Source organism: Oncorhynchus kisutch, unplaced genomic scaffold (assembly GCF_002021735.2).
Source record: "Oncorhynchus kisutch isolate 150728-3 unplaced genomic scaffold, Okis_V2 scaffold2859, whole genome shotgun sequence".
In the NCBI taxonomy this organism is placed as follows: domain Eukaryota; kingdom Metazoa; phylum Chordata; class Actinopteri; order Salmoniformes; family Salmonidae; genus Oncorhynchus; species Oncorhynchus kisutch.
The window spans coordinates 1-22,818 of record NW_022264804.1 but is presented as its reverse complement, the minus strand read 5'-3'; the positions used below and the strand labels follow the sequence as shown (position 1 = coordinate 22,818).

The following is a 22,818-nucleotide window of genomic DNA, read 5'->3' as shown; positions in this document are numbered from 1 at the left end:
CAAATAGGAATGTATCACATAGACTGCGTGGCCTAATGGATAAGGCGTCTTGACTTCGAATCAGAAGATTGAGGTTCGAGTCCCTTCGTGGTCGTTTAATTTCATTAGCTCAGCTAATTGGAACATGTTGGCAATTCCCGAAATAAGGCATGGTCTCATTCCTTTGAAAAGCTTGGACCCTGTTGTTCAACTTTTATAATCTAAGACTGAAAGGCCTGGAAATATTGTGTCTGATTCGGCATCGCAGATTGAGGAAAAGGTCTCTTCTTACTTGTTAAATATCACTAGCTTTTCCTCATTCGGACAGTTCACAACTTTGATGTCTACTGTGCATAGCAAGTCTGTATGATGTCAAATAGGGATGTATCACATAGACTGCGTGGCCTAATGGATAAGCGTCTGACTTCGAATCAGAAGATGAGGGTTCGAGTCCCTTCGTGGGCGTTTAATTTCATTAGCTCAGCTAATTTGAACATGTTTACAAATTCCCCGAATAAGGCATTGTCTCATTGCTTTGAAAAGCTTGGACACTGTGGTTCAACTTTTATAATCTAAGACTGAAAGGCCTGAGAAATATTGTGTCTGATTCGCATCGCAAGATTGAGGGAAAAGGTCTCTCTCTTCTTACTTGTTAAATATCACTAGCTTTCCTCATTCGGACAGGTTCACAACTTTGATGTCTACTGTGGCATATTTCAAAGTCTGTATGATGTCAAATAGGGATGTATCACATAGACTGCGATCCTAATGGATAAGCGTCTGACTTCGAACAGAAGATTGAGGGTTGAGTCCCTTCGTTGTCGTTTAATTTCATTAGCTAAGCTAATTTGAAACAGTTTGGCAAATTCCCGAAATAAGGCTTGGTCTCATTGCTTTGAAAGCTTGGACACTGTTCTTCACTTTTATAATCTAAGACTGAAAGGCCTGAGAAATATTGTGTCTGATTCGGCATCGCAAGATTGAGGGAAAGGTCTCTCTTACTTGTTAAATATCACTAGCTTTCCTCATTCGGACACAGGTTCACAACTTTGATGTCTACTGTGGCATAGCAAAGGCGTATGATGTCAAATAGGTCATTTATTTCATTAGCTCAGCTAATTCGTACATGTTTGCAATTTCCCTAAATAAGGCATTGGTCTTGTGCTTTGAAAAGCTTGGACATTGTTGTTCAACTTTAATAATCTAAGACTGCAAGGCCTGAGAATGATTGTGTCTGATTCTGCATCACAAGATTGAGAAAAGATATCTTTTGGTACTTGTTAAAAATCACTAGCTTTCCTCATTCGGACAGGTTCACAACTTTGATGTCTACTGTGGCATAGCAAAGTCTGTATGATGTCAAATAGGAATGTATCACATAGACTGCGTGCCTAATGGATAAGGCGTCTGACTTCGAATCAGAAGATTGAGGGTTCGAGTCCCTTCGTGGTCGTTTAATTTCATTAGCTAGCAGCTATTTGAACATGTTTGCAAATTCCCGAAATAAGGCATTGGTCTCATTGCTTTGAAAAGCTTGGACACTGTTGTTCAACTTTTATAATCTAAGACTGAAAGGCCTGAGAAATATTGTGTCTGATTCGGCATCGCAAGATTGAGGGAAAAGGTCTCTTCTTACTTGTTAATATCACTAGCTTTCCTTGTCCTCATTCGGACAGGTTCACAACTTTGATGTCTACTGTGGCATAGCAAAGTCTGTATGATGTTCAAATAATGGTTCACATGACTTGCGTGGCCTAATGGACAAGCGTCTGACTTCGAATCAGAAGATTGAGTTTCGATCCCTTCGTGTTCGTTTATTATTCATTAAGCAGCTAATTGAACATGTTTGCAATTCCCGAAATAAGGCATTGGTCTCATTGCTTTGAAAAGCTTGGACACTGTTGTACTTTTAAATCTAAGACTGAAAGGCCTGAGAATATTGTGTCTGAATCGCATCACAAGATTGAGGGAAAAGGTCTCTTCTTCTCTTGTTAAATATCACTAGCTTTCCTCATTCGGACAGGTTCACAACTTTGATGTCTACTGTGGCATAGCAAAGTCTGTATGATGTCAAATAGGAGTATCACATAGACTGCGTGGCCTAATGGATAAGCGTCTGACTTCGAATCAGAAGATTGAGGGTTCGAGTCCCTTCGTGGTCGTTTAATTTCATTAGCTCAGCTAATTTGAACATGTTTGCAAATTCCCGAAATAAGGCATTGGTCTCATTGCTTTGAAAAGCTTGGACACTGTTGTTCAACTTTTATAATCTAAGACTGAAAGGCCTGAGAAATATTGTGTCTGATTCGGCATCGCAAGATTGAGGGAAAAGGTCTCTTCTTACTTGTTAAATATCACTAGCTTTCCTCATTCGGACAGGTTCACAACTTTGATGTCTACTGTGGCATAGCAAGTCTGTATGATGTCAAATAGGGATGTATCACATAGACTGCGTGCCTAATGGATAAGGCGTCTGACTTCGAACCAAGATTGAGGGTTCGAGTCCCTTCGTGGTCGTTTAATTTCATTAGCTAAGCTAATTTGAACATGTTTTGCAAATTCCCGAAATAAGGCATTGGTCTCATTGCTTTGAAAAGCTTGGACACTGTTTTCAACTTTTATAATCTAAGACTGAAAGCCTGAGAAATATTGTGTCTGATTCGGCATCGCAAGATTGAGGGAAAAGGTCTCTTCTTACTTGTTAAATATCACTAGCTTTCCTCATTCGGACAGGTTCACAACTTTGATGTCTACTGTGGCATAGCAAGTCTGTATGATGTCAAATAGGGTCATTTAATTTCATTAGCTCAGCTACTTCGTCCATGTTTGGCATTTTCCTAAACGCATTGGTCTTGTTGCTTTTGAAAAGCTTGGACATTGTGTTGTTCACTATCTTTAATAGCTAAGACTGCCAAGGCCTGAGAATGATTGTGTCTGAATTGCATTACAGATTAAGGAAAGAAGTATCTTTGTACTTGTTAAAAAATCACTACTTTCCCTCATTCGGACAGGGTCACAACTTTGATGTCTACTGTGGCATAGCAAAGTCTGTAATGATGTCAAATAGGAATGTATCACATAGACTGCGTGGCCTAATGGATAAGGCGTCTGACTTCGAATCAGAAGATTGAGCGTTCGAGTCCCTTCATGGTCGTTTAATTTCATTAGCTCAGCTAATTTTGAACATGTTTCAAATATCCTGAAATAAGGCATTGGTCTCATTGCTTTGAAAAGCTGGGACAACTGTTGTTCAACTTTTATAATCTAAGACTGAAAGGCCTGAGAAATATTGTGTCTGATTCGGCATCGCAAGATTGAGGGAAAAGGTCTCTTCTTACTTGTTAAATATCACTAGCTTTCCTCATTCGGACAGGTTCACAACTTTGATGTCTACTGTTGGCATAGCAAAGTCTGTATGATGTCAAATAGGAATGTATCACATAGACTGCGTGGCCTAATGGATAAGGCGTCTGACTTCGAATCAGAAGATTGAGGTTTCGAGTCCCTTCATGGTCGTTTAATTTCATTAGCTCAGCTAATTTGAACATGTTGCAAATTCCCGAAATAAGGCATTGGTCTCATTCCTTTGAAAAGCTTGGACACTGTTGTTGAACTTTTATAATCTAAGACTGAAAGGCCTGAGAATATTGTGTCTGATTCGGCATCGCAAGATTGAGGGAAAAGGTCTCTTCTTACTTGTTAAATATCACTAGCTTTCCTCATTCGGACAGGTTCACAACTTTGATGTCTACTGTGGCATAGCAAAGTCTGTATGATGTCAAATAGGAATGTATCACATAGACTGCGTGGCCTAATGGATAAGGCGTCTGACTTCGAATCAGAAGATTGAGGGTTCGAGTCCCTTCGTGGTCGTTTAATTTCATTAGCTCAGCTAATTTGAACATGTTTGCAAATTCCCGAAATAAGGCATTGGTCTCATTCCTTTGAAAAGCTTGGACACTGTTGTTCAACTTTTATAATCTAAGACTGAAAGGCCTGAGAAATATTGTGTCTGATTCGGCATCGCAAGATTGAGGGAAAAGGTCTCTTCTTACTTGTTAAATATCACTAGCTTTCCTCATTCGGACAGGTTCACAACTTTGATGTCTACTGTGGCATATTTCAAAGTCTGTATGATGTCAAATAGGGATGTATCACATAGACTGCGATGCCTAATGGATAAGGCGTCTGACTTCGAACCAGAAGATTGAGGGTTTGAGTCCCTTCGTGGTCGTTTAATTTCATTAGCTAAGCTAATTTGAACATGTTTGCAAATTCCCGAAATAAGGCATTGGTCTCATTGCTTTGAAAAGCTTGGACACTGTTCTTCAACTTTTATGATCTAAGACTGAAAGGCCTGAGAAATATTGTGTCTGATTCGGCATCGCACGATTGAGGGAAAAGGTCTCTTCTTACTTGTTAAATATCACTAGCTTTCCTCATTCGGACAGGTTCACAACTTTGATGTCTACTGTGGCATAGCAAAGTCTGTATGATGTCAAATAGGGTCATTTAATTTCATTAGCTCAGCTAATTCGTACATGTTTGCAATTTCCCTAAATAAGGCATTGGTCTTGTTGCTTTGAAAAGCTTGGACATTGTTGTTCAACTTTAATAATCTAAGACTGCAAGGCCTGAGAATGATTGTGTCTGAATCTGCATCACAAGATTGAAGGAAAGAGTATCTTTGTACTTGTTAAAAATCACTAGCTTTCCTCATTCGGACAGGTTCACAACTTTGATGTCTACTGTGGCATAGCAAAGTCTGTATGATGTCAAATAGGAATGTATCACATAGACTGCGTGGCCTAATGGATAAGGCGTCTGACTTCGAATCAGAAGATTGAGCGTTCGAGTCCCTTCATGGTCGTTTAATTTCATTAGCTCAGCAAATTTGAACATGTTTGCAAATTCCCGAAATAAGGCATTGGTCTCATTGCTTTGAAAAGCTTGGACACTGTTGTTCAACTTTTATAATCTAAGACTGAAAGGCCTGAGAAATATTGTGTCTGATTCGGCATCGCAAGATTGAGGGAAAAGGTCTCTTCTTACTTGTTAAATATCACTAGCTTTCCTCATTCGGACAGGTTCACAACTTTGATGTCTACTGTTGCATAGCAAAGTCTGTATGATGTCAAATAGGAATGTATCACATAGACTGCGTGGCCTAATGGATAAGGCGTCTGACTTCGAATCAGAAGATTGAGGGTTCGAGTCCCTTCATGGTCGTTTAATTTCATTAGCTCAGCTAATTTGAACATGTTTGCAAATTCCCGAAATAAGGCATTGGTCTCATTCCTTTGAAAAGCTTGGACACTGTTGTTGAACTTTTATAATCTAAGACTGAAAGGCCTGAGAAATATTGTGTCTGATTCGGCATCGCAAGATTGAGGGAAAAGGTCTCTTCTTACTTGTTAAATATCACTAGCTTTCCTCATTCGGACAGGTTCACAACTTTGATGTCTACTGTGGCATAGCAAAGTCTGTATGATGTCAAATAGGGATGTATCACATAGACTGCGATGCCTAATGGATAAGGCGTCTGACTTCGAACCAGAAGATTGAGGGTTTGAGTCCCTTCGTGGTCGTTTAATTTCATTAGCTAAGCTAATTTGAACATGTTTGCAAATTCCCGAAATAAGGCATTGGTCTCATTTCTTTGAAAAGCTTGGACACTGTTCTTCAACTTTTATAATCTAAGACTGAAAGGCCTGAGAAATATTGTGTCTGATTCGGCATCGCAAGATTGAGGGAAAAGGTCTCTTCTTACTTGTTAAATATCACTAGCTTTCCTCATTCGGACAGGTTCACAACTTTGATGTCTACTGTGGCATAGCAAAGTCTGTATGATGTCAAATAGGGTCATTTAATTTCATTAGCTCAGCTAATTCGTACATGTTTGCAATTTCCCTAAATAAGGCATTGGTCTTGTTGCTTTGAAAAGCTTGGACATTGTTGTTCAACTTTAATAATCTAAGACTGCAAGGCCTGAGAATGATTGTGTCTGAATCTGCATCACAAGATTGAAGGAAAGAGTATCTTTGTACTTGTTAAAAATCACTAGCTTTCCTCATTCGGACAGGTTCACAACTTTGATGTCTACTGTGGCATAGCAAAGTCTGTATGATGTCAAATAGGAATGTATCACATAGACTGCGTGGCCTAATGGATAAGGCGTCTGACTTCGAATCAGAAGATTGAGCGTTCGAGTCCCTTCATGGTCGTTTAATTTCATTAGCTCAGCAAATTTGAACATGTTTGCAAATTCCCGAAATAAGGCATTGGTCTCATTGCTTTGAAAAGCTTGGACACTGTTGTTCAACTTTTATAATCTAAGACTGAAAGGCCTGAGAAATATTGTGTCTGATTCGGCATCGCAAGATTGAGGGAAAAGGTCTCTTCTTACTTGTTAAATATCACTAGCTTTCCTCATTCGGACAGGTTCACAACTTTGATGTCTACTGTTGCATAGCAAAGTCTGTATGATGTCAAATAGGAATGTATCACATAGACTGCGTGGCCTAATGGATAAGGCGTCTGACTTCGAATCAGAAGATTGAGGTTTCGAGTCCCTTCATGGTCGTTTAATTTCATTAGCTCAGCTAATTTGAACATGTTTGCAAATTCCCGAAATAAGGCATTGGTCTCATTCCTTTGAAAAGCTTGGACACTGTTGTTGAACTTTTATAATCTAAGACTGAAAGGCCTGAGAAATATTGTGTCTGATTCGGCATCGCAAGATTGAGGGAAAAGGTCTCTTCTTACTTGTTAAATATCACTAGCTTTCCTCATTCGGACAGGTTCACAACTTTGATGTCTACTGTGGCATAGCAAAGTCTGTATGATGTCAAATAGGAATGTATCACATAGACTGCGTGGCCTAATGGATAAGGCGTCTGACTTCGAATCAGAAGATTGAGGGTTCGAGTCCCTTCGTGGTCGTTTAATTTCATTAGCTCAGCTAATTTGAACATGTTTGCAAATTCCCGAAATAAGGCATTGGTCTCATTCCTTTGAAAAGCTTGGACACTGTTGTTCAACTTTTATAATCTAAGACTGAAAGGCCTGAGAAATATTGTGTCTGATTCGGCATCGCAAGATTGAGGGAAAAGGTCTCTTCTTACTTGTTAAATATCACTAGCTTTCCTCATTCGGACAGGTTCACAACTTTGATGTCTACTGTGGCATATTTCAAAGTCTGTATGATGTCAAATAGGGATGTATCACATAGACTGCGATGCCTAATGGATAAGGCGTCTGACTTCGAACCAGAAGATTGAGGGTTTGAGTCCCTTCGTGGTCGTTTAATTTCATTAGCTAAGCTAATTTGAACATGTTTGCAAATTCCCGAAATAAGGCATTGGTCTCATTGCTTTGAAAAGCTTGGACACTGTTCTTCAACTTTTATGATCTAAGACTGAAAGGCCTGAGAAATATTGTGTCTGATTCGGCATCGCACGATTGAGGGAAAAGGTCTCTTCTTACTTGTTAAATATCACTAGCTTTCCTCATTCGGACAGGTTCACAACTTTGATGTCTACTGTGGCATAGCAAAGTCTGTATGATGTCAAATAGGGTCATTTAATTTCATTAGCTCAGCTAATTCGTACATGTTTGCAATTTCCCTAAATAAGGCATTGGTCTTGTTGCTTTGAAAAGCTTGGACATTGTTGTTCAACTTTAATAATCTAAGACTGCAAGGCCTGAGAATGATTGTGTCTGAATCTGCATCACAAGATTGAAGGAAAGAGTATCTTTGTACTTGTTAAAAATCACTAGCTTTCCTCATTCGGACAGGTTCACAACTTTGATGTCTACTGTGGCATAGCAAAGTCTGTATGATGTCAAATAGGAATGTATCACATAGACTGCGTGGCCTAATGGATAAGGCGTCTGACTTCGAATCAGAAGATTGAGCGTTCGAGTCCCTTCATGGTCGTTTAATTTCATTAGCTCAGCAAATTTGAACATGTTTGCAAATTCCCGAAATAAGGCATTGGTCTCATTGCTTTGAAAAGCTTGGACACTGTTGTTCAACTTTTATAATCTAAGACTGAAAGGCCTGAGAAATATTGTGTCTGATTCGGCATCGCAAGATTGAGGGAAAAGGTCTCTTCTTACTTGTTAAATATCACTAGCTTTCCTCATTCGGACAGGTTCACAACTTTGATGTCTACTGTTGCATAGCAAAGTCTGTATGATGTCAAATAGGAATGTATCACATAGACTGCGTGGCCTAATGGATAAGGCGTCTGACTTCGAATCAGAAGATTGAGGGTTCGAGTCCCTTCATGGTCGTTTAATTTCATTAGCTCAGCTAATTTGAACATGTTTGCAAATTCCCGAAATAAGGCATTGGTCTCATTCCTTTGAAAAGCTTGGACACTGTTGTTGAACTTTTATAATCTAAGACTGAAAGGCCTGAGAAATATTGTGTCTGATTCGGCATCGCAAGATTGAGGGAAAAGGTCTCTTCTTACTTGTTAAATATCACTAGCTTTCCTCATTCGGACAGGTTCACAACTTTGATGTCTACTGTGGCATAGCAAAGTCTGTATGATGTCAAATAGGAATGTATCACATAGACTGCGATGCCTAATGGATAAGGCGTCTGACTTCGAACCAGAAGATTGAGGGTTTGAGTCCCTTCGTGGTCGTTTAATTTCATTAGCTAAGCTAATTTGAACATGTTTGCAAATTCCCGAAATAAGGCATTGGTCTCATTGCTTTGAAAAGCTTGGACACTGTTGTTCAACTTTTATAATCTAAGACTGAAAGGCCTGAGAAATATTGTGTCTGATTCGGCATCGCAAGATTGAGGGAAAAGGTCTCTTCTTACTTGTTAAATATCACTAGCTTTCCTCATTCGGACAGGTTCACAACTTTGATGTCTACTGTGGCATATTCAAAGTCTGTATGATGTCAAATAGGGTCATTTAATTTCATTAGCTCAGCTAATTCGTACATGTTTGCAATTTCCCTAAATAAGGCATTGGTCTTGTTGCTTTGAAAAGCTTGGACATTGTTGTTCAACTTTAATAATCTAAGACTGCAAGGCCTGAGAATGATTGTGTCTGAATCTGCATCACAAGATTGAAGGAAAGAGTATCTTTGTACTTGTTAAAAATCACTAGCTTTCCTCATTCGGACAGGTTCACAACTTTGATGTCTACTGTGGCATAGCAAAGTCTGTATGATGTCAAATAGGAATGTATCACATAGACTGCGTGGCCTAATGGATAAGGCGTCTGACTTCGAATCAGAAGATTGAGCGTTCGAGTCCCTTCATGGTCGTTTAATTTCATTAGCTCAGCAAATTTGAACATGTTTGCAAATTCACGAAATAAGGCATTGGTCTCATTGCTTTGAAAAGCTTGGACACTGTTGTTCAACTTTTATAATCTAAGACTGAAAGGCCTGAGAAATATTGTGTCTGATTCGGCATCGCAAGATTGAGGGAAAAGGTCTCTTCTTACTTGTTAAATATCACTAGCTTTCCTCATTCGGACAGGTTCACAACTTTGATGTCTACTGTTGCATAGCAAAGTCTGTATGATGTCAAATAGGAATGTATCACATAGACTGCGTGGCCTAATGGATAAGGCGTCTGACTTCGAATCAGAAGATTGAGGGTTCGAGTCCCTTCATGGTCGTTTAATTTCATTAGCTCAGCTAATTTGAACATGTTTGCAAATTCCCGAAATAAGGCATTGGTCTCATTCTTTGAAAAGCTTGGACACTGTTGTTGAACTTTTATAATCTAAGACTGAAAGGCCTGAGAAATATTGTGTCTGATTCGGCATCGCAAGATTGAGGGAAAAGGTCTCTTCTTACTTGTTAAATATCACTAGCTTTCCTCATTCGGACAGGTTCACAACTTTGATGTCTACTGTGGCATAGCAAAGTCTGTATGATGTCAAATAGGAATGTATCACATAGACTGCGTGGCCTAATGGATAAGGCGTCTGACTTCGAATCAGAAGATTGAGGGTTCGAGTCCCTTCGTGGTCGTTTAATTTCATTAGCTCAGCTAATTTGAACATGTTTGCAAATTCCCGAAATAAGGCATTGGTCTCATTCCTTTGAAAAGCTTGGACACTGTTGTTCAACTTTTATAATCTAAGACTGAAAGGCCTGAGAAATATTGTGTCTGATTCGGCATCGCAAGATTGAGGGAAAAGGTCTCTTCTTACTTGTTAAATATCACTAGCTTTCCTCATTCGGACAGGTTCACAACTTTGATGTCTACTGTGGCATAGCAAAGTCTGTATGATGTCAAATAGGGAGTTATCACATAGACTGCGTGGCCTAATGGATAAGGCGTCTGACTTCGAATCAGAAGATTGAGGGTTCGAGTCCCTTCGTGGTCGTTTAATTTCATTAGCTCAGCTAATTTGAACATGTTTACAAATTCCCGAAATAAGGCATTGGTCTCATTGCTTTGAAATGCTTGGACACTGTTGTTCAACTTTTATAATCTAAGACTGAAAGGCCTGAGAAATATTGTGTCTGATTCGGCATCGCAAGATTGAGGGAAAAGGTCTCTTCTTACTTGTTAAATATCACTAGCTTTCCTCATTCGGACAGGTTCACAACTTTGATGTCTACTGTGGCATATTTCAAAGTCTGTATGATGTCAAATAGGGATGTATCACATAGACTGCGATGCCTAATGGATAAGGCGTCTGACTTCGAACCAGAAGATTGAGGGTTTGAGTCCCTTCGTGGTCGTTTAATTTCATTAGCTAAGCTAATTTGAACATGTTTGCAAATTCCCGAAATAAGGCATTGGTCTCATTGCTTTGAAAAGCTTGGACACTGTTCTTCAACTTTTATAATCTAAGACTGAAAGGCCTGAGAAATATTGTGTCTGATTCGGCATCGCAAGATTGAGGGAAAAGGTCTCTTCTTACTTGTTAAATATCACTAGCTTTCCTCATTCGGACAGGTTCACAACTTTGATGTCTACTGTGGCATAGCAAAGTCTGTATGATGTCAAATAGGGTCATTTAATTTCATTAGCTCAGCTAATTCGTACATGTTTGCAATTTCCCTAAATAAGGCATTGGTCTTGTTGCTTTGAAAAGCTTGGACATTGTTGTTCAACTTTAATAATCTAAGACTGCAAGGCCTGAGAATGATTGTGTCTGAATCTGCATCACAAGATTGAAGGAAAGAGTATCTTTGTACTTGTTAAAAATCACTAGCTTTCCTCATTCGGACAGGTTCACAACTTTGATGTCTACTGTGGCATAGCAAAGTCTGTATGATGTCAAATAGGAATGTATCACATAGACTGCGTGGCCTAATGGATAAGGCGTCTGACTTCGAATCAGAAGATTGAGCGTTCGAGTCCCTTCATGGTCGTTTAATTTCATTAGCTCAGCTAATTTGAACATGTTTACAAATTCCCGAAATAAGGCATTGGTCTCATTGCTTTGAAATGCTTGGACACTGTTGTTCAACTTCTATAATCTAAGACTGAAAGGCCTGAGAAATATTGTGTCTGATTCGGCATCGCAAGATTGAGGGAAAAGGTCTCTTCTTACTTGTTAAATATCACTAGCTTTCCTCATTCGGACAGGTTCACAACTTTGATGTCTACTGTGGCATATTTCAAAGTCTGTATGATGTCAAATAGGGATGTATCACATAGACTGCGATGCCTAATGGATAAGGCGTCTGACTTCGAACCAGAAGATTGAGGGTTTGAGTCCCTTTGTGGTCGTTTAATTTCATTAGCTAAGCTAATTTGAACATGTTTGCAAATTCCCGAAATAAGGCATTGGTCTCATTGCTTTGAAAAGCTTGGACACTGTTCTTCAACTTTTATAATCTAAGACTGAAAGGCCTGAGAAATATTGTGTCTGATTCGGCATCGCAAGATTGAGGGAAAAGGTCTCTTCTTACTTGTTAAATATCACTAGCTTTCCTCATTCGGACAGGTTCACAACTTTGATGTCTACTGTGGCATAGCAAAGTCTGTATGATGTCAAATAGGGTCATTTAATTTCATTAGCTCAGCTAATTCGTACATGTTTGCAATTTCCCTAAATAAGGCATTGGTCTTGTTGCTTTGAAAAGCTTGGACATTGTTGTTCAACTTTAATAATCTAAGACTGCAAGGCCTGAGAATTATTGTGTCTGAATATGCATCACAAGATTGAAGGAAAGAATATCTTTGTACTTGTTAAAAATCACTAGCTTTCCTCATTCGGACAGGTTCACAACTTTGATGTCTACTGTGGCATATTTCAAAGTCTGTATGATGTCAAATAGGGATGTATCACATAGACTGCGATGCCTAATGGATAAGGCGTCTGACTTCGAACCAGAAGATTGAGGGTTCGAGTCCCTTCGTGGTCGTTTAATTTCATTAGCTCAGCTAATTTGAACATGTTTACAAATTCCCGAAATAAGGCATTGGTCTCATTGCTTTGAAATGCTTGGACACTGTTGTTCAACTTCTATAATCTAAGACTGAAAGGCCTGAGAAATATTGTGTCTGATTCGGCATCGCAAGATTGAGGGAAAAGGTCTCTTCTTACTTGTTAAATATCACTAGCTTTCCTCATTCGGACAGGTTCACAACTTTGATGTCTACTGTGGCATATTTCAAAGTCTGTATGATGTCAAATAGGGATGTATCACATAGACTGCGATGCCTAATGGATAAGGCGTCTGACTTCGAACCAGAAGATTGAGGGTTTGAGTCCCTTTGTGGTCGTTTAATTTCATTAGCTAAGCTAATTTGAACATGTTTGCAAATTCCCGAAATAAGGCATTGGTCTCATTGCTTTGAAAAGCTTGGACACTGTTCTTCAACTTTTATAATCTAAGACTGAAAGGCCTGAGAAATATTGTGTCTGATTCGGCATCGCAAGATTGAGGGAAAAGGTCTCTTCTTACTTGTTAAATATCACTAGCTTTCCTCATTCGGACAGGTTCACAACTTTGATGTCTACTGTGGCATAGCAAAGTCTGTATGATGTCAAATAGGGTCATTTAATTTCATTAGCTCAGCTAATTCGTACATGTTTGCAATTTCCCTAAATAAGGCATTGGTCTTGTTGCTTTGAAAAGCTTGGACATTGTTGTTCAACTTTAATAATCTAAGACTGCAAGGCCTGAGAATTATTGTGTCTGAATATGCATCACAAGATTGAAGGAAAGAATATCTTTGTACTTGTTAAAAATCACTAGCTTTCCTCATTCGGACAGGTTCACAACTTTGATGTCTACTGTGGCATATTTCAAAGTCTGTATGATGTCAAATAGGGATGTATCACATAGACTGCGATGCCTAATGGATAAGGCGTCTGACTTCGAACCAGAAGATTGAGGGTTCGAGTCCCTTCGTGGTCGTTTAATTTCATTAGCTCAGCTAATTTGAACATGTTTACAAATTCCCGAAATAAGGCATTGGTCTCATTGCTTTGAAATGCTTGGACACTGTTGTTCAACTTCTATAATCTAAGACTGAAAGGCCTGAGAAATATTGTGTCTGATTCGGCATCGCAAGATTGAGGGAAAAGGTCTCTTCTTACTTGTTAAATATCACTAGCTTTCCTCATTCGGACAGGTTCACAACTTTGATGTCTACTGTTGCATAGCAAAGTCTGTATGATGTCAAATAGGAATGTATCACATAGACTGCGTGGCCTAATGGATAAGGCGTCTGACTTCGAATCAGAAGATTGAGGGTTCGAGTCCCTTCATGGTCGTTTAATTTCATTAGCTCAGCTAATTTGAACATGTTTGCAAATTCCCGAAATAAGGCATTGGTCTCATTCCTTTGAAAAGCTTGGACACTGTTGTTGAACTTTTATAATCTAAGACTGAAAGGCCTGAGAAATATTGTGTCTGATTCGGCATCGCAAGATTGAGGGAAAAGGTCTCTTCTTACTTGTTAAATATCACTAGCTTTCCTCATTCGGACAGGTTCACAACTTTGATGTCTACTGTGGCATAGCAAAGTCTGTATGATGTCAAATAGGAATGTATCACATAGACTGCGTGGCCTAATGGATAAGGCGTCTGACTTCGAATCAGAAGATTGAGCGTTCGAGTCCCTTCATGGTCGTTTAATTTCATTAGCTCAGCAAATTTGAACATGTTTGCAAATTCCCGAAATAAGGCATTGGTCTCATTGCTTTGAAAAGCTTGGACACTGTTGTTCAACTTTTATAATCTAAGACTGAAAGGCCTGAGAAATATTGTGTCTGATTCGGCATCGCAAGATTGAGGGAAAAGGTCTCTTCTTACTTGTTAAATATCACTAGCTTTCCTCATTCGGACAGGTTCACAACTTTGATGTCTACTGTGGCATAGCAAAGTCTGTATGATGTCAAATAGGAATGTATCACATAGACTGCGTGGCCTAATGGATAAGGCGTCTGACTTCGAATCAGAAGATTGAGGGTTCGAGTCCCTTCGTGGTCGTTTAATTTCATTAGCTCAGCTAATTTGAACATGTTTGCAAATTCCCGAAATAAGGCATTGGTCTCATTCCTTTGAAAAGCTTGGACACTGTTGTTCAACTTTTATAATCTAAGACTGAAAGGCCTGAGAAATATTGTGTCTGATTCGGCATCGCAAGATTGAGGGAAAAGGTCTCTTCTTACTTGTTAAATATCACTAGCTTTCCTCATTCGGACAGGTTCACAACTTTGATGTCTACTGTGGCATAGCAAAGTCTGTATGATGTCAAATAGGGTCATTTAATTTCATTAGCTCAGCTAATTCGTACATGTTTGCAATTTCCCTAAATAAGGCATTGGTCTTGTTGCTTTGAAAAGCTTGGACATTGTTGTTCAACTTTAATAATCTAAGACTGCAAGGCCTGAGAATGATTGTGTCTGAATCTGCATCACAAGATTGAAGGAAAGAGTATCTTTGTACTTGTTAAAAATCACTAGCTTTCCTCATTCGGACAGGTTCACAACTTTGATGTCTACTGTGGCATAGCAAAGTCTGTATGATGTCAAATAGGAATGTATCACATAGACTGCGTGGCCTAATGGATAAGGCGTCTGACTTCGAATCAGAAGATTGAGCGTTCGAGTCCCTTCATGGTCGTTTAATTTCATTAGCTCAGAAAATTTGAACATGTTTGCAAATTCCCGAAATAAGGCATTGGTCTCATTGCTTTGAAAAGCTTGGACACTGTTCTTCAACTTTTATAATCTAAGACTGAAAGCCCTGAGAAATATTGTGTCTGATTCGGCATCGCAAGATTGAGGGAAAAGGTCTCTTCTCACTTGTTAAATATCACTAGCTTTCCTCATTCGGACAGGTTCACAACTTTGATGTCTACTGTGGCATAGCAAAGTCTGTATGATGTCAAATAGGGAGTTATCACATAGACTGCGTGGCCTAATGGATAAGGCGTCTGACTTCGAATCAGAAGATTGATTGTTCGAGTCCCTTCGTGGTCGTTTAATTTCATTAGCTTAGCTAATTTGAACATGTTTGCAAATTCCCGAAATAAGGCATTGGTCTCATTGCTTTGAAAAGCTTGGACACTGTTGTTCAACTTTTATAATCTAAGACTGAAAGGCCTGAGAAATATTGTGTCTGATTCGGCATCGCAAGATTGAGGGAAAAGGTCTCTTCTTACTTGTTAAATATCACTAGCTTTCCTCATTCGGACAGGTTTACAACTTTGATGTCTACTGTGGCATATTTCAAAGTCTGTATGATGTCAAATAGGGATGTATCACATAGACTGCTATGCCTAATGGATAAGGCGTCTGACTTCGAACCAGAAGATTGAGGGTTCGAGTCCCTTCGTGGTCGTTTAATTTCATTAGCTAAGCTAATTTGAACATGTTTGCAAATTCCCGAAATAAGGCATTGGTCTCATTGCTTTGAAAAGCTTGGACACTGTTGTTCAACTCTTATAATCTAAGACTGAAAGGCCTGAGAAATATTGTGTCTGATTCGGCATCGCAAGATTGAGGGAAAAGGTCTCTTCTTACTTGTTAAATATCACTAGCTTTCCTCATTCGGACAGGTTCACAACTTTGATGTCTACTGTGGCATAGCAAAGTCTGTATGATGTCAAATAGGGTCATTTAATTTCATTAGCTCAGCTAATTCGTACATGTTTGCAATTTCCCTAAATAAGGCATTGGTCTTGTTGCTTTGAAAAGCTTGGACATTGTTGTTCAACTTTAATAATCTAAGACTGCAAGGCCTGAGAATTATTGTGTCTGAATATGCATCACAAGATTGAAGGAAAGAGTATCTTTGTACTTGTTAAAAATCACTAGCTTTCCTCATTCGGACAGGTTCACAACTTTGATGTCTACTGTGGCATAGCAAAGTCTGTATGATGTCAAATAGGAATGTATCACATAGACTGCGTGGGCTAATGGATAAGGCGTCAGACTTCGAATCAGAAGATTGAGGGTTCGAGTCCCTTCGTGGTCGTTTAATTTCATTAGCTCAGCTAATTTGAACATGTTTGCAAATTCCCGAAATAAGGCATTGGTCTCATTCCTTTGAAAAGCTTGGACACTGTTGTTGAACTTTTATAATCTAAGACTGAAAGGCCTGAGAAATATTGTGTCTGATTCGGCATCGCAAGATTGAAGGAAAAGGTCTCTTCTTACTTGTTAAATATCACTAGCTTTCCTCATTCGGACAGGTTCACAACTTTGATGTCTACTGTGGCATATTTCAAAGTCTGTATGTTGTCAAATAGGGATGTATCACATAGACTGCGATGCCTAATGGATAAGGCGTCTGACTTCGAACCAGAAGATTGAGGGTTTGAGTCCCTTCGTGGCCGTTTAATTTCATTAGCTAAGCTAATTTGAACATGTTTGCAAATTCCCGAAATAAGGCATTGGTCTCATTGCTTTGAAAAGCTTGGACACTGTTCTTCAACTTTTATAATCTAAGACTGAAAGCCCTGAGAAATATTGTGTCTGATTCGGCATCGCAAGATTGAGGGAAAAGGTCTCTTCTTACTTGTTAAATATCACTAGCTTTCCTCATTCGGACAGGTTCACAACTTTGATGTCTACTGTGGCATAGCAAAGTCTGTATGATGTCAAATAGGGAGTTATCACATAGACTGCGTGGCCTAATGGATAAGGCGTCTGACTTCGAATCAGAAGATTGAGGGTTCGAGTCCCTTCGTGGTCGTTTAATTTCATTAGCTTAGCTAATTTGAACATGTTTGCAAATTCCCGAAATAAGGCATTGGTCTCATTGCTTTGAAAAGCTTGGACACTGTTGTTCAACTTTTATAATCTAAGACTGAAAGGCCTGAGAAATATTGTGTCTGATTCGGCATTGCAAGATTGAGGGAAAAGGTCTCTTCTTACTTGTTAAATATCACTAGCTTTCCTCATTCGGACAGGTTTACAACTTTGATGTCTACTGTGGCATATTTCAAAGTCTGTATGAGGTCAAATAGGGATGTATCACATAGACTGCGATGCCTAATGGGTAAGGCGTCTGACTTCGAACCAGAAGATTGAGGGTTCGAGTCCCTTCGTGGTCGTTTAATTTCATTAGCTAAGCTAATTTGAACATGTTTGCAAATTCCCGAAATAAGGCATTGGTCTCATTGCTTTGAAAAGCTTGGACACTGTTGTTCAACTTTTATAATCTAAGACTGAAAGGCCTGAGAAATATTGTGTCTGATTCGGCATCGCAAGATTGAGGGAAAAGGTCTCTTCTTACTTGTTAAATATCACTAGCTTTCCTCATTCGGACAGGTTCACAACTTTGATGTCTACTGTGGCATAGCAAAGTCTGTATGATGTCAAATAGGGTCATTTAATTTCATTAGCTCAGCTAATTCGTACATGTTTGCAATTTCCCTAAATAAGGCATTGGTCTTGTTGCTTTGAAAAGCTTGGACATTGTTGTTCAACTTTAATAATCTAAGACTGCAAGGCCTGAGAATTATTGTGTCTGAATATGCATCACAAGATTGAAGGAAAGAGTATCTTTGTACTTGTTAAAAATCACTAGCTTTCCTCATTCGGACAGGTTCACAACTTTGATGTCTACTGTGGCATAGCAAAGTCTGTATGATGTCAAATAGGAATGTATCACATAGACTGCGTGGCCTAATGGATAAGGCGTCTGACTTCGAATCAGAAGATTGAGGGTTCGAGTCCCTTCGTGGTCGTTTAATTTCATTAGCTCAGCTAATTTGAACATGTTTGCAAATTCCCGAAATAAGGCATTGGTCTCATTCCTTTGAAAAGCTTGGACACTGTTGTTGAACTTTTATAATCTAAGACTGAAAGGCCTGAGAAATATTGTGTCTGATTCGGCATCGCAAGATTGAGGGAAAAGGTCTCTTCTTACTTGTTAAATATCACTAGCTTTCCTCATTCGGACAGGTTCACAACTTTGATGTCTACTGTGGCATAGCAAAGTCTGTATGATGTCAAATAGGGAGTTATCACATAGACTGCGTGGCCTAATGGATAAGGCGTCTGACTTCGAATCAGAAGATTGAGGGTTCGAGTCCCTTCGTGGTCGTTTAATTTCATTAGCTCAGCTAATTTGAACATGTTTACAAATTCCCGAAATAAGGCATTGGTCTCATTGCTTTGAAATGCTTGGACACTGTTGTTCAACTTTTATAATCTAAGACTGAAAGGCCTGAGAAATATTGTGTCTGATTCGGCATCGCAAGATTGAGGGAAAAGGTCTCTTCTTACTTGTTAAATATCACTAGCTTTCCTCATTCGGACAGGTTCACAACTTTGATGTCTACTGTGGCATATTTCAAAGTCTGTATGATGTCAAATAGGGATGTATCACATAGACTGTGATGCCTAATGGATAAGGCGTCTGACTTCGAACCAGAAGATTCAGGGTTTGAGTCCCTTCGTGGTCGTTTAATTTCATTAGCTAAGCTAATTTGAACATGTTTGCAAATTCCCGAAATAAGGCATTGGTCTCATTGCTTTGAAAAGCTTGGACACTGTTTTTTAACTTTTATAATCTAAGACTGAAAGCCCTGAGAAATATTGTGTCTGATTCAGCATCGCAAGATTGAGGGAAAAGGTCTCTTCTTACTTGTTAAATATCACTAGCTTTCCTCATTCGGACAGGTTCACAACTTTGATGTCTACTGTGGCATATTTCAAAGTCTGTATGATGTCAAATAGGGATGTATCACATAGACTGCGATGCCTAATGGATAAGGCGTATGACTTCGAACCAGAAGATTGAGGGTTTGAGTCCCTTCGTGGTCGTTTAATTTCATTAGCTAAGCTAATTTGAACATGTTTGCAAATTCCCGAAATAAGGCATTGGTCTCATTGCTTTGAAAAGCTTGGACACTGTTCTTCAACTTTTATAATCTAAGACTGAAAGGCCTGAGAAATATTGTGTCTGATTCGGCATCGCAAGATTGAGGGAAAAGGTCTCTTCTTACTTGTTAAATATCACTAGCTTTCCTCATTCGGACAGGTTCACAACTTTGATGTCTACTGTGGCATAGCAAAGTCTGTATGATGTCAAATAGGGTCATTTAATTTCATTAGCTCAGCTAATTCGTACATGTTTGCAATTTCCCCTAAATAAGGCATTGGTCTTGTTGCTTTGAAAAGCTTGGACATTGTTGTTCAACTTTAATAATCTAAGACTGCAAGGCCTGAGAATGATTGTGTCTGAATCTGCATCACAAGATTGAAGGAAAGAGTATCTTGTACTTGTTAAAAATCACTAGCTTTCCTCATTCGGACAGGTTCACAACGTTGATGTCTACTGTGGCATAGCAAAGTCTGTATGATGTCAAATAGGAATGTATCGCATAGACTGCGTGGCCTAATGGATAAGGCGTCTGACTTCGAATCAGAAGATTGAGCGTTCGAGTCCCTTCATGGTCGTTTAATTTCATTAGCTCAGCAAATTTGAACATGTTTGCAAATTCCCGAAATAAGGCATTGGTCTCATTCCTTTGAAAAGCTTGGACACTGTTGTTCAACTTTTATAATCTAAGACTGAAAGGCCTGAGAAATATTGTGTCTGATTCGGCATCGCAAGATTGAGGGAAAAGGGTCTCTTCTTACTTGTTAAATATCACTAGCTTTCCTCATTCGGACAGGTTCACAACTTTGATGTCTACTGTTGCATAGCAAAGTCTGTATGATGTCAAATAGGAATGTATCACATAGACTGCGTGGCCTAATGGATAAGGTGTCTGACTTCGAATCAGAAGATTGAGGGTTCGAGTCCCTTCATGGTCGTTTAATTTCATTAGCTCAGCAAATTTGAACATGTTTGCAAATTCCCGAAATAAGGCATTGGTCTCATTGCTTTGAAAAGCTTGGACACTGTTGTTCAACTTTTATAATCTAAGACTGAAAGGCCTGAGAAATATTGTGTCTGATTCGGCATCGCAGATTGAGGGAAAAGGTCTCTTCTTACTTCTTAAATATCACTAGCTTTCCTCATTCGGACAGGTTCACAACTTTGATGTCTACTGTGGCATATTTCAAAGTCTGTATGATGTCAAATAGGGATGTATCACATAGACTGTGATGCCTAATGGATAAGGCGTCTGACTTCGAACCAGAAGATTCAGGGTTTGAGTCCCTTCGTGGTCGTTTAATTTCATTAGCTAAGCTAATTTGAACATGTTTGCAAATTCCCGAAATAAGGCATTGGTCTCATTGCTTTGAAAAGCTTGGACACTGTTTTTTCAACTTTTATAATCTAAGACTGAAAGCCCTGAGAAATATTGTGTCTGATTCAGCATCGCAAGATTGAGGGAAAAGGTCTCTTCTTACTTGTTAAATATCACTAGCTTTCCTCATTCGGACAGGTTCACAACTTTGATGTCTACTGTGCATAGCAAAGTCTGTATGATGTCAAATAGGGTCATTTAATTTCATTAGCTCAGCTAATTCGTACATGTTTGCAATTTCCCCTAAATAAGGCATTGGTCTTGTTGCTTTGAAAAGCTTGGACATTGTTGTTCAACTTTAATAATCTAAGACTGCAAGGCCTGAGAATTATTGTGTCTGAATATGCATCACAAGATTGAAGGAAAGAATATCTTTGTACTTGTTAAAATCACTAGCTTTCCTCATTCGGACAGGTTCACAACTTTGATGTCTACTGTGGCATAGCAAAGTCTGTATGATGTCAAATAGGAATGTATCACATAGACTGCGTGGCCTAATGGATAAGGCGTCTGACTTCGAATCAGAAGATTGAGGGTTCGAGTCCCTTCGTGGTCGTTTAATTTCATTAGCTCAGCAAATTTGAAAATGTTTGCAAATTCCCGAAATAAGGCATTGGTCTCATTGCTTTGAAAAGCTTGGACACTGTTGTTCAACTTTTATAATCTAAGACTGAAAGGCCTGAGAAATATTGTGTCTGATTCGGCATCGCAAGATTGAGGGAAAAGGTCTCTTCTTACTTGTTAAATATCACTAGCTTTCCTCATTCGGACAGGTTTACAACTTTGATGTCTACTGTGGCATATTTCAAAGTCTGTATGATGTCAAATAGGGATGTATCACATAGACTGCGATGCCTAATGGATAAGGCGTCTGACTTCGAACCAGAAGATTGAGGGTTGAAGTCCCTTCGTGGTCGTTTAATTTCATTAGCTAAGCTAATTTGAACATGTTTGCAAATTCCCGAAATAAGGCATTGGTCTCATTGCTTTGAAAAGCTTGGACACTGTTCTTCAACTCTTATAATCTAAGACTGAAAGGCCTGAGAAATATTGTGTCTGATTCGGCATCGCAAGATTGAGGGAAAGGTCTCTTCTTACTTGTTAAATATCACTAGCTTTCCTCATTCGGACAGGTTCACAACTTTGATGTCTACTGTGGCATAGCAAAGTCTGTATGATGTCAAATAGGGTCATTTAATTTCATTAGCTCAGCTAATTCGTACATGTTTGCAATTTCCCTAAATAAGGCATGGTCTTGTTGCTTTGAAAAGCTTGGACATTGTTGTTCAACTTTAATAATCTAAGACTGCAAGGCCTGAGAATGATTGTGTCTGAATATGCATCACAAGATTGAAGGAAAGAGTATCTTTGTACTTGTTAAAAATCACTAGCTTTCCTCATTCGGACAGGTTCACAACTATTGATGTCTACTGTGGCATAGCAAAGTCTGTATGATGTCAAATAGGAATGTATGCACATAGACTGCGTGCCTAATGGATAAGGGCTCTGACTTCGAACAGAAGATTGAGCGTGTCGAGTCCCTTCATGGTCGTTTAATTTCATTAGCTCAGCAAATTTGAACATGTTTGCAAATTCCCGAAATAAGGCATTGGTCTCATTGCTTTGAAAAGCTTGGACACTGTTGTTCAACTTTATAATCTAAGACTGAAAGGCCTGAGAAATATTGTGTCTGATTCGGCATCGCAAGATTGAGGGAAAAGGTCTCTTCTTACTTGTTAAATATCACTAGCTTTCCTCATTCGGACAGGTTCACAACTTGATGTCTACTGTGGCTAGCAAAGTCTGTATGATGTCAAATAGGATGTATCACATAGACTGCGTGCCTAATGGATAAGGCGTCTGACTTCGAACAGAAGATTGAGGGTTCGAGTCCCTTCGTGGTCGTTTAATTTCATTAGCTAAGCTAATTTGAACATGTTTGCAAATTCCCGAAATAAGGCATTGGTCTCATTGCTTTGAAAAGCTTGGACACTGTTGTTCAACTTTTATAATCTAAGACTGAAAGCCTGAGAAATATTGTGTCTGATCGGCATCGCAAGATTGAGGGAAAAGGTCTCTTCTTACTTGTTAATATCACTAGCTTTCCTCATTCGGACAGGTTCACAACTTGATGTCTACTAGTGGCATAGCAAAGTCTGTATGATGTCAAA

At 39.1% G+C, this 22,818-nt stretch overlaps 9 non-coding genes across 9 annotated transcripts; all 9 read left to right on the top strand.

The window, feature by feature from the left end:
- Window positions 1-3,779: 3,779 nt before the first annotated feature.
- On the top strand, window positions 3,780-3,852 carry trnar-ucg (transfer RNA arginine (anticodon UCG)). Its single transcript has one exon. It is a non-coding gene; the product is annotated as a tRNA-Arg (tRNA).
- A 2,996-nt stretch (window positions 3,853-6,848) lies between these two features.
- On the top strand, window positions 6,849-6,921 carry trnar-ucg (transfer RNA arginine (anticodon UCG)). Its single transcript has one exon. It is a non-coding gene; the product is annotated as a tRNA-Arg (tRNA).
- A 2,996-nt stretch (window positions 6,922-9,917) lies between these two features.
- Window positions 9,918-9,990, top strand: trnar-ucg (transfer RNA arginine (anticodon UCG)). Its single transcript has one exon. It is a non-coding gene; the product is annotated as a tRNA-Arg (tRNA).
- Window positions 9,991-10,276: 286 nt separating this feature from the next.
- On the top strand, window positions 10,277-10,349 carry trnar-ucg (transfer RNA arginine (anticodon UCG)). Its single transcript has one exon. It is a non-coding gene; the product is annotated as a tRNA-Arg (tRNA).
- A 3,999-nt stretch (window positions 10,350-14,348) lies between these two features.
- trnar-ucg (transfer RNA arginine (anticodon UCG)) lies at window positions 14,349-14,421 on the top strand. The gene has a single exon. It is a non-coding gene; the product is annotated as a tRNA-Arg (tRNA).
- A 2,639-nt stretch (window positions 14,422-17,060) lies between these two features.
- Window positions 17,061-17,133, top strand: trnar-ucg (transfer RNA arginine (anticodon UCG)). Its single transcript has one exon. It is a non-coding gene; the product is annotated as a tRNA-Arg (tRNA).
- A 924-nt stretch (window positions 17,134-18,057) lies between these two features.
- On the top strand, window positions 18,058-18,130 carry trnar-ucg (transfer RNA arginine (anticodon UCG)). The gene has a single exon. It is a non-coding gene; the product is annotated as a tRNA-Arg (tRNA).
- A 286-nt stretch (window positions 18,131-18,416) lies between these two features.
- trnar-ucg (transfer RNA arginine (anticodon UCG)) lies at window positions 18,417-18,489 on the top strand. Its single transcript has one exon. It is a non-coding gene; the product is annotated as a tRNA-Arg (tRNA).
- Window positions 18,490-21,130: 2,641 nt separating this feature from the next.
- On the top strand, window positions 21,131-21,203 carry trnar-ucg (transfer RNA arginine (anticodon UCG)). The gene has a single exon. It is a non-coding gene; the product is annotated as a tRNA-Arg (tRNA).
- The last annotated feature ends 1,615 nt before the right edge of the window (window positions 21,204-22,818 follow it).